This window comes from Aythya marila (genome assembly GCF_965140915.1).
Source record: "Aythya marila genome assembly, chromosome: 10".
Lineage (NCBI taxonomy): Eukaryota > Metazoa > Chordata > Aves > Anseriformes > Anatidae > Aythya > Aythya marila.
This window is the reverse complement of record NC_139051.1, coordinates 13,414,785-13,429,554: the sequence shown is the minus strand read 5'-3', so window position 1 is coordinate 13,429,554 and position 14,770 is coordinate 13,414,785. Positions and strand designations below refer to the sequence as shown.

Genomic DNA, 14,770 nt, shown 5'->3' with positions numbered 1-14,770 from the left:
GCCTATTTTTTTTTTCCTGCTGTCACGCTGATATCTTTAATAAGGATGTGAAAGCAGTATTAATTCTTAGATTAATGGAGGAAATGGGACTAGAAATAGAATTCAAAATGGAGTTATCAATATTAACGGCAGCTTAATTATGCTATAATGTTTTGTAGAACTGCATTGGGAAAGATCTGCCCCATACAGGGCATGCTTTCCCTGATGGGGCTTTGCATAATCAATTCTCAATAGCTGGAGCTCAGAGGGAGGCACTTCCAGATTCAGCTTCAGAGCCCAGGCAGCTTTTCTGCTGCAGGGAGGGGAGCAAACTGTGCCCTTCCTTCCCAGCTGTCTTGCCTCTGGGTAAACCAAAGTCACAGTGGCTGATTTATGTTAGTGTTGTGTGGTTCCCTTATCCGATTTCTCCCCTTATTTTCTCTGCTTCCCTGCCCTGTGTTCACATCCTGCCTCCCACACTAGCAGGAGAATGCAGTAAATGAAACCAGCACAGGGGGATTCTCGGCCTTTTCACCTCATCTGCCCAGCTAGGAGAAAATTGCCAGAGGAGTCAGTAGCTTCTGCCTGGAGGAAGTAAACCCAACCTGAAGATGTTTTGGCAGAAGCTGTTTGGAGGGCATTTGTAGGGGCATGCTCTGCGTGTGGCAGGCTGCTCCGTCCACTCGATGGGGAGGCACAACTGGGCTCTTCAAGGGGATTGCCAAAGCTAGAAAACGCAGCTCCAAAGTGTGTGTACCTGCCTCTGACTTAGCACTTCATCAGTGTCTGTGCAAGTCCTAACCAACACCTAACCAGCTTTTGGTGCTGCTGTTGTAGAAATGCATAAAAACGAAGCTTGCTTTCATTCAGCATCGGCTGCAAGCTCTGACAGTTTCTGAAGTATTTCGACACTTCTTAAATGTCTGGCTGTATTACTGCCTACAGAATATTTTCTTTGTCTTACTCCTCTGGCAATTCTTAGGCTAGAATGAGGAGAGGGGTTTATCCTAATAGTAGTTTGAAAATCAGTGACAGAACTTTTTTCTCTTTTTAATTCTTCTATTCAGCCTCCCAGCAAAAAAGTAGATTAAGGAAAGGCTGGAAAATGGAGCCTTCTAGTTCATCTTGTCAGACCTATTAAAGTGCATTAGAACGAGAGCAGAGCTGCAGGCTCCTGCCTCCTTTCCTTGCTTTGTTGCTTGGTGCTGCCGTGCTCTGCTCGTTGCCCATTTTGTGCATTTTGCAGTTTGTGCCCTGGGTTTGTCTTTCAGACTATCCTTTCTGTACCTGGTGCCGCATGCCAGGGCCATGGACAGAAACAGGTCAGCATTATGGCAGGGGTACCTCAGACCTATCATTTTCTGCATCTGTTACGGATGGGGGCTGAGTGCGGTGAATTATTGATCATTGGAGTTGTGTCTGCTCGGTAATTCCCTGTGCACAGGCTGTGCCCTCTGAAGAGTTCCGTGCAATCCCTGGGCTGGGTCACTGTGAAGCCACATTTAATTTAAACAACAGTACATTCAGCTGGCCAGAATGTATGTTTGGACTTCAAACTCATGGTGGTTTCCTTCTGTCTCCATGGGGCTGATTACCACACATTCCTTTCTTTTAATTTCAGCCCTCGGCAGTTCTGGGAAAAGGTCCTTGATTAAGTACTGAGAAACCAGTCTATTTGCGAGGCTAATTTTGTTGCTTCAGTTACGTTACTGTATGCTAAATATAGGACAGCACTAAGCAAATCCCAGTTCCTGGGCTGAACAGGGTGTTCAAGAACACTGCTCAAATTTAAATTGTGTGGCTTGGGCCTCTGTTTAATTAGAGCTAATGAACCAATTTTTCACACAGTCTAAATCAGCACATCTACGTTGATTTATGGGCAAGTAGCAGCTTTTGTACAACTAAAATTGAGCCTGGTGCCTGACTTTTCACTTCTTGTTCCCAACCAGGGGTAGCAAAGATAAATGGCATGGCATGTTGGAGGAGTTTGGAAACCCTGAAGGGACAGCAGGGTGCTTAAGGCTCTTAGCTGGTGTCCGAGAACCTAAAAACCAGCAAGTGGAAGGTGTTCAACAACCTGTAAACCAGCCTTGTAGTTTGCTGCAGACTCTGCGTTGCTTGCCGTGCTGTTCCCTGTTCCTTTTATAGTCCTGAAACCCATGGAAGATAATGACAAGTCAGTCTGCTTGTCTTCTAGAACACGTGCGGGGAACTTCAGAGTCCTGTGGAGCCATGCAGGTTTGCATTTTCCTTCTGTTCAGCAGGTTAAAAAAACAAACAAACAAAACACAACAGCAAACCACAGCATTTGAAGTGCACGAAATGCGTGTAATAGGTGAGAGGTGAGAGACTGCTTGCACTGGAGGCAGAGATCTTATCTGCTGCACAGCTACCGCACATCTCAGGGAACAGCTTCTCCTGCAACACCTTGGTGGCAGCGTGCCATGGCCCTGTCCTGGGGTGACCACTCGTTAGGCTGGGCCAGTGGTGGCCCGCTGGCCACCGTGCCTGGCCGGGGAGGTGGCTGCAAGGGGCAAGGTGCTGGGTGCTGGCGTGCTGAGCTTTCAGTGTGGCCTGACTTAAATCTGGGTAAAAGATGGTGCAAGTTCTCATCCAGCTGAGGTGCTGAGGCTTGCTCCCTCTTCTCCCTGCTCAGGGCCTTGTGTTTCAAGGGCAGCTTGTGGGCAGCCGTGAAGCCGACTGGGTTTGATTCCTGTTTTCCTTTTTTGTGGGCCTTGAGGCTATCCTCACATTCCTCGCAGCTGGTGACTGCTCTAGTTCCCTGAATCTCATTCAGAGTACTGCACCTACAAGCCAGATACTTGTCATCTCTAAAAGATGTTTGTTTCCACAGAAGAATAGCAATGAGATTACTGTCTGCTCCCTTCGCAGTCAGCCAGGCTGGGAGAGGTCCAAATATCCAATCATCCCTTGGAATTCACATTGCATGAAGATACAGTAGCCAAAAATAGTTTCCGTGGATTGGATGGTTCCGTAGCTTTCTGTGTTTATCTAACAAAAATGTTAGGAAGTACAGTAGGTCATGCACTAAAATGGTGGGGCACATCGGAGCTCGTGGAGATGAGCTTATCATTTATTTATTTCATTTATTTAACCTCTCTCGGCTTGAATGCCGCCTGCAGCTTTCGTGCGTTGCTCTTACGCTTATTTGATAAAAGGAAAAACCAACCCAGCTGTACCCTGAGGAATTAGAGATGCTGAAAGAGGCTTCTGGGGAGGGGAGAGGGAGAGAGGCGAGCTTGCAGAGCTCTGCCAGAGCCTTATTTTTTCCTGCCTTCCAAGAACAGGGCTGTGTTCCATCCCCTGCCGCCCCCTCAGCTGGTGCTGGGAAGAGCAGCTGAGTTTAGCTCACTGTTCCTGGAAGTCACTGAGACACCGAGCATCGAGAAACCAGCATTTTCTGTGGCAGGATCTGCCTGAATGGAAAAGATGAGCTGATCTTCATCCCTCTTGTTTGCTCGCCTGAATTAACCCTCACCGCACCAGAGGAGGCTGTGCTGCGATCCTTTGGAAAGGAACAGAGGCTGTCTTCGTTCATGGCAGGCAGGTGCTTGGAAGCCAGTCTGAAATCCTGTCACATCACCCACGAGATGTACCCCCGCTGTAACCCAGGTCCAACAGATTTATGCTAGGACCACCTTCAGTCTCTTTAATCTCACCTCGCAGAGCTGAAACCACAGCAGCTGTTAGCCAGCCAGGCTGCTCCAGTGGCCACCTCCTCCCCAGGCCCTGCTTCAGTTCGGGAAATGCCTTTTGGAAGGCAAAGAGCTTCCCAGCCACACTCCCCCCAAATCATCCTGGTCAAGGTGCACCACAAAAGGGTAGCTACAGCACAGCGCCGTGCACTGGTGCACAACGTGTTTGATAATATGCTCCTAGCAGCACATAAAGGCTCTGTGTGCCACAGGGCAAATTCCATTAAGTTAAATGAAATCACTTACATGGGGTCTGCGTTTGTGTTACAGGTAGGGAGGAGGAGCTTTTCATTTATAATTGTGCGATTTGGCTTCTGTTTCTTGCTGTATGATTGAGGACGAGCACTGTTCTCCCTGCCTCAGTTTCCCCTCTGTGTAGTGTGGGATGCAGGGGTACTGGGGGGGTTTCAGTGCCTGTGGGGCCCCCAGGCAGAGAGCTCTTTGGGAACACGAACCTATTACTGGGTCACACTGGTTCATTTGCTTCTTTCTTCAGGCTGCCTCAAAGCTGTTACTTCACAGCTGTGACTGTCACAGCCATGGCCCCCGTGCCAAATTTATCCAAGTTTGATGGCTGTGGTGACTGATGGGACCCAGAAAACTTAAGGTGACCAGAATTAAGAGGTGTAAGTATTTCTGTTGTTATTCCCATGGCTGCAGTTAGCCAAAGAGCAGTCCAGAGGCTCTTCTGCTGCAATGCTTTTTGCTTTCCCTGTTCAGGAGAGGAAGAAAATGCCTGCCTTTCCCTCTGTGCCTAAAACTGACCTAAATTTCCACTTGATGCACATCATCAGGTTGATACTGGTCAGGTTCATTTCTCAGTCCAGCTTGCAGGATGTCTGGCTGCTGCTTTCAGCTCCTCAGTGCCTTCATCCAGGAAAGAAGACAAAGCCACTGGGAATGACAGCAGAGGCGTCTGTCAAAGTGCACACAAAGGAGGAAGGAACGAGAGGGGCTTCGGGTAACTTGGGATGTCAGATTCCCTATTTGTAAGCTGCTGCTGGTAGCTGCATGTAATGAGCTGACCTGATGAGATGTTTTGTTCGTGGAAGTGGCTGGTTCTCTGGGCACAGAGGATGGAGAAAGAAGGGCTGAAGCACTGGCATCTTACAAGCCACCGTGGAAGTGCTGCGGTTTGCTCGGGTGCCTGGATGAACGGTGGCGGGGAGGGTTTTTTGAGCGTGCCGGGGGTGCTGGGGGCTGCCCGCCACCTCTGCTGTGTGCAGAGGTGCTGAAGGTGCTGCTGCTGCTGGCGGTTCTCTGCCGGCGCTGAGCAGCCCTCCTGTTGCGTGTGGTCTCATTCTGGTTTGTGCAAATTCTTGCTACAGCGTGGGAAGTTGCCGGAGCAGTGATATTCGTGCTGCTGATGAGCCTGTAAAAGTTTCTTTGTTTGACTGCCTCAGTTCTTGGAATCGATCTAGGCCAGGCAGCGTCTTGAAAAACAGTAAGCAGAAAAATAGAGCCTTCCACCTGGGGCTTTCCTATGAGCACAGGTTCAAAGGGAAAAGCAGAGCTGCTGCAAAAGAGTGCAGGCATCCTGTGGGTGGGGAGCTCTCAGCAGCTGAGTCAGGCTTGCAGAGCGTCACAAAAGCCCTGCTGGACAGAGCCTCATCCCTGTTCCGTGCCCTAAGATGGGAGAGCGTTTGCAGGGGGCAGAATAACTAACTCGTGATTAGAAAGTGTGATACCGATAGTTTCTGCCCTTGCACCGTGGCCTCGCAGATAAAACAGCTACAGGAACAAAATAGCATCGGCCTCTTTCTAAGTAACAGACTGATCACCGGAGGTGCAGTCCATGGTCTCACGGAGCCCGTGATAACAGTCACAAAATCTGGCAAAGCTTTCCAGCAAATTGGTTTCCCAGCAGCCTTGCGATTTCACAGGAATTGTTATTTCCCTTGATTTGGGTTTTATGATTGAAATGTTACTCTCTTGTTACCAGAAGCATCAAGCTGCCTTCTCACCGGCACGCAGTTCCAACGCGCAGCTCTTCTCCCCAGGCCTGGTAGCCCTGGGACATTAGGTCATATGAGCTGTGACATTTGTCCTAGAAATACCAGCCATGAACCTTAAAGTGCTCATTATTATTTCCATTACAGAACCATTTAGCATTTTGCGGTCTGGGATGCATTTAACGTTGCAGACATGTACTGTCCAGCAGCCCCCGCCTAGAAAGCTTGGATTTGATACCAGTGGGGCAGAAAAAAGGGAGAAAAGGGACGCAGAGCCCTAGGGCATGCAGTGGTTTGTCCCCAGGATAGCCAGCAGGTCGGGACAGAAGTGGAAGTAGGCTTTAGGTCTTCTGAGTCTCAGCCAGCATCTTCACTGCCCCTGAAGCTGGTGCTGTGTCCCTTCTGGCTCCTGACTCTAACAGCATGACAGATTTGCAGTCGAAAGGTGTTACGGTATTTTTAGTGCCATATTGTGTGTGTGTAGGACTCCAAAACAGTGCTTGAAATACAGTTTAGATCTTCTTCAGATGAACGGACCCCTCTGTGTTCAAGCGTGAAGCTTTCCTGGTAAGAGCAGAGCAGTCCCTCCTGGAAACAACACTCCAGAGAGAGTTTTCTATATAAACCATCCTTCACTTCCCTAACTTGTGCCTTGCTCGTTATTGTTTTGTGGGTTTTGACATCAGTGAGGTGGGACAGGACCTTTCCTGACCCTGTGACAGTTTCTGTGAAAGCCCAGGAGTGCTCCTGGTGCATGCGCGCTCCAACCCTGCCCGTGCTGGGGCAGCGAGCGCCTTTCCTCAGCTCCCCTGCAGCAGCTGAGGTTTGCTTGCAAAAGCAACCCTGTAGGCATGCTTCCATCTGTGGGGCACAGAGGGTGGCAGTTCGGAAGTTCAGCTGGCGTGCACGCTTTGTTTGTGCAGTAGAAATTTCCAGAAGCGTCCCAAGGTGCTGTGGCACCAGGCTCTGTACAAACACAGGCAAAGTGCGGAGCGCTGCCGGCTGGGAGGCGGTGTGAGCGCTGACACCGCTCCTGCCTGTGCTCACGATGAGGAAACCAGCCCGTATGGGTCAGGGAGGGCAGTTTGGTGATGTTCCACCTGTCTGCCTTACGGCTCTGGTTGTTTCTCAGGAAGGGCCCTTACCCCGATGACCAGAGACCCCAAAAGGCGAAACGTGGTGCTGGTGGGTGCCAAGGATGCCTCTTCCCCTCCGTGCACATCTCTCTCAGGCCCAGCAAGGTTTTTTCAATACACCTTCCTCATCACCCCTGAGTGACTCTCCCTGTGATCTTTCCTCCATCCTCTCTCTGCCCTCCTGGTTCCTCTTTCAGGCTTCCCTTGCTCGACCCCCACTTTTGGCTCCGTTCCCCCTGGTATCTCACTTGCCTCTCCCCCTGGCTGCCCCTCGCCAGCCCGCCTGACCACGCAGACCGTCTCTTCCCCTCCTGTTGCCACCACCTTTGTCCTCCTCTTCCTTCCCAAATTTTCTGTGTCTGAAATCCTTCCCTCTGCTTTTTGGCTAGTTCCTCTATGGTTTTCAAGCACTTAGGTCCCTATGCTCTCTCTCTCTGAAAGAACAAATAGATTAAAGGAGAGGTTTCTGCCAGGTCTTTGCTGCGCCCCTGATAAATTCGGTGCTTCGTGTAGCTCCTCGTTCTGTCAGCTCGGGCAGGGAGCCCAGCATCCCCCTCCCACGCGATGAGCTCACAGGGAGCTGTCACAGTTTATTCTAAGAAATCAGCTAATGTACAGTACTCAGCAGAGGCACCCCTCCCCTGGGAGGATCAGCAGAATTAGGATGTGCAGCAAGCTGTCTTGGGGATTACACAATCTTATCACCTCCTCCAGGGCAGCGGGGAGCGGCGAGCACCGTGCGCTCTGAGTCACACTTCCCCCTGCGCTGAGGTACAGGTTTCCTGACTCACTTCCTCCCTGGACTTCTGTTTCCTTACTTCTCTGCCCCAACATCGCAAACAAAAGAGCACGACAGACGGAGAAGTTGAGGCAGCCACGGCCTCCAAGCACCGCGCGCTGGTAGCGCCTGCCCCGTGCCGCCCGTTCTGCCATTGTCACCCGTTCAGTGTTGTGTTTGTGGCTCGCTGAGACCTCCAGGATGCAGCTGAACGTTTTCAGCTCTCTGGCCATTTTGTGTTTTCGAGCTCGGAAATACCCCACCGTACCTCTGCAAGTGCAGCTGGACTCGAGTATGGGATGCAGGGGGGGAGGTGGGAGAGGGCACACTGGGACAGCACGCGTCCTGCCTTGGGGGCCCCTACAAGCAGGTCTTTCAGGTGGTGGCCGTGGTCTAGAGAACCATTTCTGCCTCGCTGCAGGCTCTTCCCGTTTTTCTTTAACCCCCGGCTTCATAATTTTCCCTCTTGATGAGATAAGAATCTCAAATTCTCTTTTCTTTTTCAGAAAAGAAGATTCTCAGTCCTTGTAGTGACAGGGGGGAGCCTGCAAAGTGTGATTTTCTGCAGGCTCAGCAGTCTGAAGGCCAGTAACTAGCCACACGCATCCGTTCCACCCCGACACCCTTACTACCAGCCTTTCGGTTATTGATTTCTGGAGACCTGACTCACGGGTTCAGCGCGCTCCGGATAAGCCTCGTGCCGCTCGCTCGCCTCCCTCGGTGGAGTGGGAGGGCAGTGCTGAGTTACAGGAATAGCTGCCTCGCCAGTACCTGGAAATAGGCTCTGTGCATCACAGCCTGGTTTTAGAGAGCGCCGTGCGACATAAATTGAGTTCAGCTTGCCAGTCATCCCCAAGGCTTAATTTTGTCAAGCCTTTCTGTTAGAGAAGGGCTCTGCGTGAGGCCTCACAGAGCACCGTTTATCCCCCCGGTGACCTGGCAGGCAGCGTGTGTTCCCAGGGCACGCTGATAGGAGGTCGGCCTGGTTTGGTGCCGCGCTGCCTCGTGCAGAGCCCCGGACGTGGGCTGGTCCCCTGGGAAGTTTGGCTTTCTGTACAGCCCAGTGGGATGGCACGGGATGACCAGGCTCTGCTGGGATGCAGGCAGCTTGTGGTCCCTTCCTCACAATTAACCCGTTATTAGGAATGAAGCGCCTTGGCCTAGGCTGAGCAAATAGTTTCCTGTCCTTCTGACAGGAGAGATGATGGACAAGACTGTTTTTTTCTCACTAGCAGAAGCATTTGCTGCTCATCTTGTTAGCTGCTAAGAGCCTAGGAATGCCAGTGACAGCCCTGTTCTTCACTTGGTTACAGATACAGAAAGCCAGCAGCAGCACTCATGCAAAAATTACGAAGTTAAGTACTAGTCTGAGAACCTTACAAGCAGGGAAGATATGAAAGGTCCCCAGCTTTGAGCTTTCAGAAGGAGAAAAGGGAGGGCCTGAAGCCCACCTGCCTCCGAAGGGGTCAGCGCCTTGGGCTCCACTTGGGATGGGTTCAGGAGTCTCGGCAGCAAGGGAATAGGAGGGGGCCCTTGGGGAACATCCCAGCGAGGGTCAGACTGGGTGCTGTCAAAAGGAGGGATTATGAATGTGGTCAGATCTTAACTCTGAGCATGTGAGAAGGCTGGCATCTCCTCTCGGAAACACGCGGCAGCTGATTACCGGGCCTGGTTTTGTGCGCGTTACGTGACTGTGTTTTTTCTATTTCTTCTTGACTCGTATTTATTTACCTACAATATTCAGCCTTTAAACACAGAAGCTATGGGGTGTAACAGAGTGTTGAATTTATATTAGGGGTGGCACAATCTTACAGTGGCTGCTCCGGCTGCATCTTAAAGGGCCTCGTCAGCAGGAGAAGCCTGGCCTAGCAGCACCGGCTCAGCTGCAAGCCCCTCTCTCCCTCTTCTGCCATGGGGTAGCTCGTGTTTTGGGACAGGTGGCTGCGTGGGGCGAGGAACAGCTTGTGGGTGCCCAAGTCATCGTGACTGGTCGACAGAGGCTCCTCTGCTAGCTTGGGAAGACCACCCGTTTGGCTGTAGTTGTCGCAGGTTTAGAGAGGTGGAAAGATTTCGTGGTAACACCTGGCCTCGTTCTTCCTTCCCCCTCAGATATCCCTGAGCACTATTCTGGAGCTCCAGAAGCCTGTCCCCCCGTCTCTGTGAGGATTTTCTCCAAATACATCTGATAGTTAAAGAAGTAGATTTATAGTCTTGTCACATGCGTATGGAAAGAGTCCTTGCTTGGCAGATCTTGTAATCTAAATAATGCAAGATAAAACCACAAAAGATAAAGCATGGTGCAAGTCAAAGGAAAGGTTAGCAAGAGGACAATTTCGACGTAAAACAATTTCGACGTAACCAACTCAATTTTCTTTCCACTGGAAAGGGTTGGAATCGGTAATGCAGGGAGCGGACTGTCCTTGGAGGCTTGCGGAGAGCTGGCAGACCTGGGCAGAGCGGAGCTCTCTGCCGAGCCACTTCAGCGCCTCAGCCTGCTCACCCTGCAGAAGGGGAAAGTCTGCAGCAAACAAAAGGCAGCGCTGACGTCAAGACCTGGGACCGTTGCCCTGACACTGGGAGGTGGAGCGCAGGAAGGAATCCGCTGCTAATAGGCTCTGGACTGGAGTGCGCTTTGGCAGAGGGACAGCTACTACCCCTTCTTTCCAGGAATAATATTGTTTATTTCTATCTCTCTCTGGCTAAAGTTACCCGAGTCAGCTTTCACTTCACCTGTCTCCACCATGAAGTCATCAGAGCCCAGGAAAAATCTAACCTGCAGGCTCCCCGTCCTCCAAACCCCCATCCCCAAAGGGCTGTGTTGCGCAGTTGTTTTCTTTGCTTTGACGATTTTGTGACCACGACTTTCTTGTAGGAAAGCTTTTGCTGGTACAATTCAACAAACAAAAGCAGTTTGCTATGTTTGTATGTGCCTGCACACATGTGTAGCTGTTTGAGGACACATCTCTCCTGCCTGCTGAGGAATGATCTCTGCGGCCGTGTGTATACGCACAGAGCTTGCTGCTAGCAGCAGATCTCTCTGCTTTGTGTAAATGGCTCTGTCCTGCGGACAAAAGCTTTGTTCTGGGAAGTTTCAGGATGTTGCAATGCAGCACAGTAACAACCTGAAGTTCAGTGGATTTGTTACATGGTTTTGATTGGCTCTGGCTTTGCTTAAAAAAAAAAAAAAAAAAAAAAAAAGACTATTTTTATATCAGTTTCAGGTTGCCAGCCTTTCTTGGGCAAACTTTACAGATTGTTGAGTCATGAACTAAACCTTTAGTAAACTGTCCTGTCTTTTTACGTTTTATTCATCTTTCCTAACTCCGCAGCTCAGGTCAGTGGATGTTTGTCGCCCTGTACAGTGACTGTGCACAGCACCGATGTATCCTCTGCAGCCTTGGGGAGCTTGGGAATCTGCAGAGGATGGCAAAGGCCCCCTCGGGTGCAGATGTATTTGGCTGTGTGTGAATCAGGAGGAGACGAAGGTAATGTCCTGACCAGGGTTGGAAAGCTTCACTCAGTAAATCAAATGCAAGTTTGTCTCAGTCCAATGAGTTGTAATCCCAGATCATTTGTTCTTTAAATTGGCAGCAGGAATCGACGTGCAAATAAGTGCTCCCAACACTGTACCAAGCACTACTCTGACAGGTAGAGTTGTGGCTTTTGCACCAGCTCTCACCACTTCTGAGATTTCAGATCATGAAAGAGCATTGCCACCCTTTTTATGTAGTCCTATGAAATGAATGAGAAGTATTGAAAAGAGATCCAAGAGGCATAGTAGTATTAATGGCATGAGAGTAGAGCTTATAACTCTTCTCGGGTTTGATATTCTTTAGATAAATTCACCCTTTTAAAATACTAGACTTCATTTTTTCTGTTCAGGGTCAGTTATTCCAGACGCTCCCTTTTGCGACACGAGTCACTTCGCTGTGTTGGCAGGCATTCGCTCCCCACTCTCACCTCAAAAGTCAAGCATTAAAATTGTGGAGATTATCTACATCAAATAAAAAGTTTAAACAGAGTTCAGCAGCTCCTCAAGGGTGGTGTTGTAGGTTTATTTTTTTCCCCTAGCTCCTAGTATGAGCCTGTTGCTCTCATCTTATGACATGCGCTTGAGGATCTGCAGGTTTTCAGGCTCGGTTCAGAGCTGTTTCCGCTTCTCTCTGTACTTCCCTAATCTGAATTCCTCACTGTGTGCATGTTGTAAGAGTTTCTTTGTGTGTCAGTCTACACAGAAGCCAGATCCCGAGAAGCAGTAAAAACTTCTCCTTTAAAAATGCGTTTCCTCTTACAATCTCCTGCCCCTGCTGCGTGATCGGGTGGCTGGCAAATGAGAGATTCTGCTCTTGTCTTGTCTGATTTCCTGGAAGAGGCTGGCTGAAGTGGCCGTGGGGAAGAGGATGGGAGGGACTGTCCCGCAAAAAAAGCTGGTGGCAGATGAGCGTTAGCTGAGAAGAAAGAGTTCTTGGACCTAGTTTAATTCCTCCAGCCTTCCTGGGAAAGGGAGGAGAACAAATGCGGCACTCCAACGCTGCGCTGTTCCAGCTGCCTTCTGCTGTTCCAGATAGGCACCAGCTCAACGTTTCCATGTTAAGCAACAAAGATGCTCCAGGCTGGCCCCAACACATCTGCATGCTTTATCTTATACCGAGGTTTCTTGCTCTTCTTTCCACTGTGTTTTAGTTGTGGCTCATGTTGCCTAGAGCTGTAATCACCTCCTCAGGCTATGCTGAGAGAAGAGAAGCGGCCACCCAGATGTTTCGGCAGCAGAGAAAGGCAAGGTGGGGCACCTGGAGACAGAGGAGGGGACTTGAAAGATGAGCACACAACCGGGTGTTTCTGATAAACTGATTGGCAGCGAAGTAATTAGCACTGGCACACTGTCATTGCTGAGTATTGATGCAATTCACTTGGCTCAGGCTTTCAGGGTTTTCTGCCCTAGTCTCGGTTGTAGAAACCCCACTGGTGAGCTGTAGATTGCTATGGTGGAGGAGAATTGGTGTGATAAATCGTGTGGCTGCCCTGCCATGATAGATGTAGCTGGAGGACGAAGACAGACAAGTGGAGAATTTCTGAGTATTGATAAAGGCAAATCCTGGCAATCAAAACCCCGTAGGGAAATGAGCTCTGTGGGAAAAGGCTTTGCATTTTCTGCTAATGGGGCAGAAGCAGTTGATGGTGCTGTGTGCAGAATTAAGCCCTGAGAGGTGAGGCAGTGACATGAGTGCTTTGCTGGAAATATGCAGCAGTGGCCTTAGCAGTGCCTGAAGGAGTTAACTGAGAAATGGGCTCTGTCTGTCCGGAGAGATTTGCAGTTGGCTCCGTGGTCAAGTGCAGAGAACCCCAAAGAAATAAAGAAGGAATGGAAGGAAAAAAAAAAGTTAGTGTTGTTGTTGTTGTTGTTACGATTTTATATATTTATTTATTTATTTTTAAATCACAAAGAGTTATAAAGGAAGGCAAGTGACTGATCACATTTGCAGTGGCTGTTCTAAATTTAGAAGTGTTTGTGCATTTATGTTGTGGCCAGAAGGCGAGGACAAAGAATTGGGGGAAATAAAGGGTATTGGAAGTCCTCTGTGGAAAATGGGTAAGATAGGGAGGGGATGTGCGATAAAAGAAGTGGGAAGCTGAGGGCGTTTGTGAAGTCTAGATACCAACTGAGGAGCTACTTTAAAAAAGAAAGAAAGTGCTGCTGCAAACAATGCAGGGAAAGAAAAGGGCAAAAACAGCAATTGTGAAAGAAGATGAGAGTAGAATATGGCCTGAATAAAACAGGAGGATGGAAGGCAACAAAAGCATGTGAATTGGTATGTTTTTTACATTTTGTTCTCTATTTTACTGTATTTCCATGGCACCAGGTAAGGTCTGACTGCTTACTCCTCTCTGCGCCCTATGTTGGATGCAAATGTGCAGGGCTTTTTTTTGACAACTGCCCGGCCTGCAGTACAACAGGGGTTACTTTGACTCGACGAATATTTGCAACACCTCACTGTCCTTGGCAGGGCTGGTGAGGATGTGAGCAGCTCCGTCCTCAGTGCTGGGGATAAACTTTTCACCAGCTTTTCAGGAATTCAGGGAGTGGTTCCTATAGCCTATTACAGATCTGTGCTTCTCTCCCTAAATGCATCCTAACCCTTCCATCACGTGGGGCATGGTGTTGAGAGGCCGGTGTCCGATGCTGTAGCAAAAACAAGTGAGTTTAATCACCATCTTGAGAATTTGGTATTCTTCATTGTTTGTGCTGTTAGGCCTTGTTGGTGGCAGAAGCAGTGTACCTAGGACAAAGAAGTAAGGAAGGAACATCCTTGTTCAGCTCATCAGCTGTTCTCTGAGAAAACACAAGGGCTCGTGGTGGAAGCTCTGCGGTCGTGTCATAGGCAAGAGCAAAGGACAGTGGAGAAGGAATGAAGGACAACCATTTCCCAGACCTGAGTCTGGCTGCACGTGCAAGTTAGCAGCAGTGATGGCCCGTTACGTGTTAAGAGGTCAGTACGTGAAAGAAGAGTTTTGTGCTGGTTTGTGCAGTTTTGCATCCTGGAGGGTGGAATCACATCGGTTTTGTTTTTCTTAAATTTTGCTTCTGCGACTCAAAACTTCACTGTTTCTGCTAGGCAAGCAGGAGCGAAGGGTGAGGATGAAAACCATCACATTTTCTAAGTGAAGGGAAAAAATGGTTTTCCTGGAATACTTCCCGCATCTGTCCTCTCTCATGTCAGTAAAACCACCTAACCCATTTTGCCTAAAAGAGACTTAATTTATCTGTAGTGTCTGTAACTGAATTGTTGAAGATACAGCCACAGTAACTTAAACTGCAGATTGAAGATATTTTCTATGGAGCTCTATGGCTATTATAAATAGATTTGTATCTCATATGTTGTACATTACTATGTAACAGGTAGGTTTCTCCCAGGTTCATCACAGTAGAGCTGAGATGTCCTTAAAGCTTTGCACAGCTGGGGTGATGCTCTCCTGCCACTCAGAAGGGGATTTCTGCTTGCGTAATTTTGGTGCAGTCTGAGGGGGTTAAGCACATGATTCAACTTTCCATGTATCAGCTTCAGGGGAGAGTTTAGGATCTGTCATATCGTACTCTCAGTTTTAGAAATGATTATTCAAGGAGGTTGCCTGGAACTTAACAAGAGGAGCTAAATTAGGAAGAAGTGAATGTAATTCGGTACGCAGGTGGGAGGAGGAAGAGCATCACCT

At 49.2% G+C, this 14,770-nt stretch overlaps 1 protein-coding gene across 11 annotated transcripts in view; it reads left to right on the top strand.

Moving 5' to 3' along the window:
- MAPKAPK3 (MAPK activated protein kinase 3) overlaps positions 1-14,770 on the top strand; it is a 129,084-nt gene that overhangs the window by 26,662 nt on the left and 87,652 nt on the right. The window contains exons 3-5 of one of the 11 annotated variants that reach the window (XM_082768311.1): positions 3,283-3,543; positions 4,192-4,321; positions 8,068-14,049. The exons of 1 other annotated variant lie outside the window; for it this stretch is intronic. The gene's annotated coding sequence lies outside the window, so the exon portion shown is untranslated. Of the gene's footprint in view, positions 1-1,596; positions 2,218-3,282; positions 4,322-6,415; positions 7,555-8,067; positions 14,050-14,770 lie in introns of those variants that run through there. 9 more of the 11 variants (XM_082768312.1, XM_082768321.1, XM_082768319.1 and 6 more) reach the window with 9 other exon arrangements.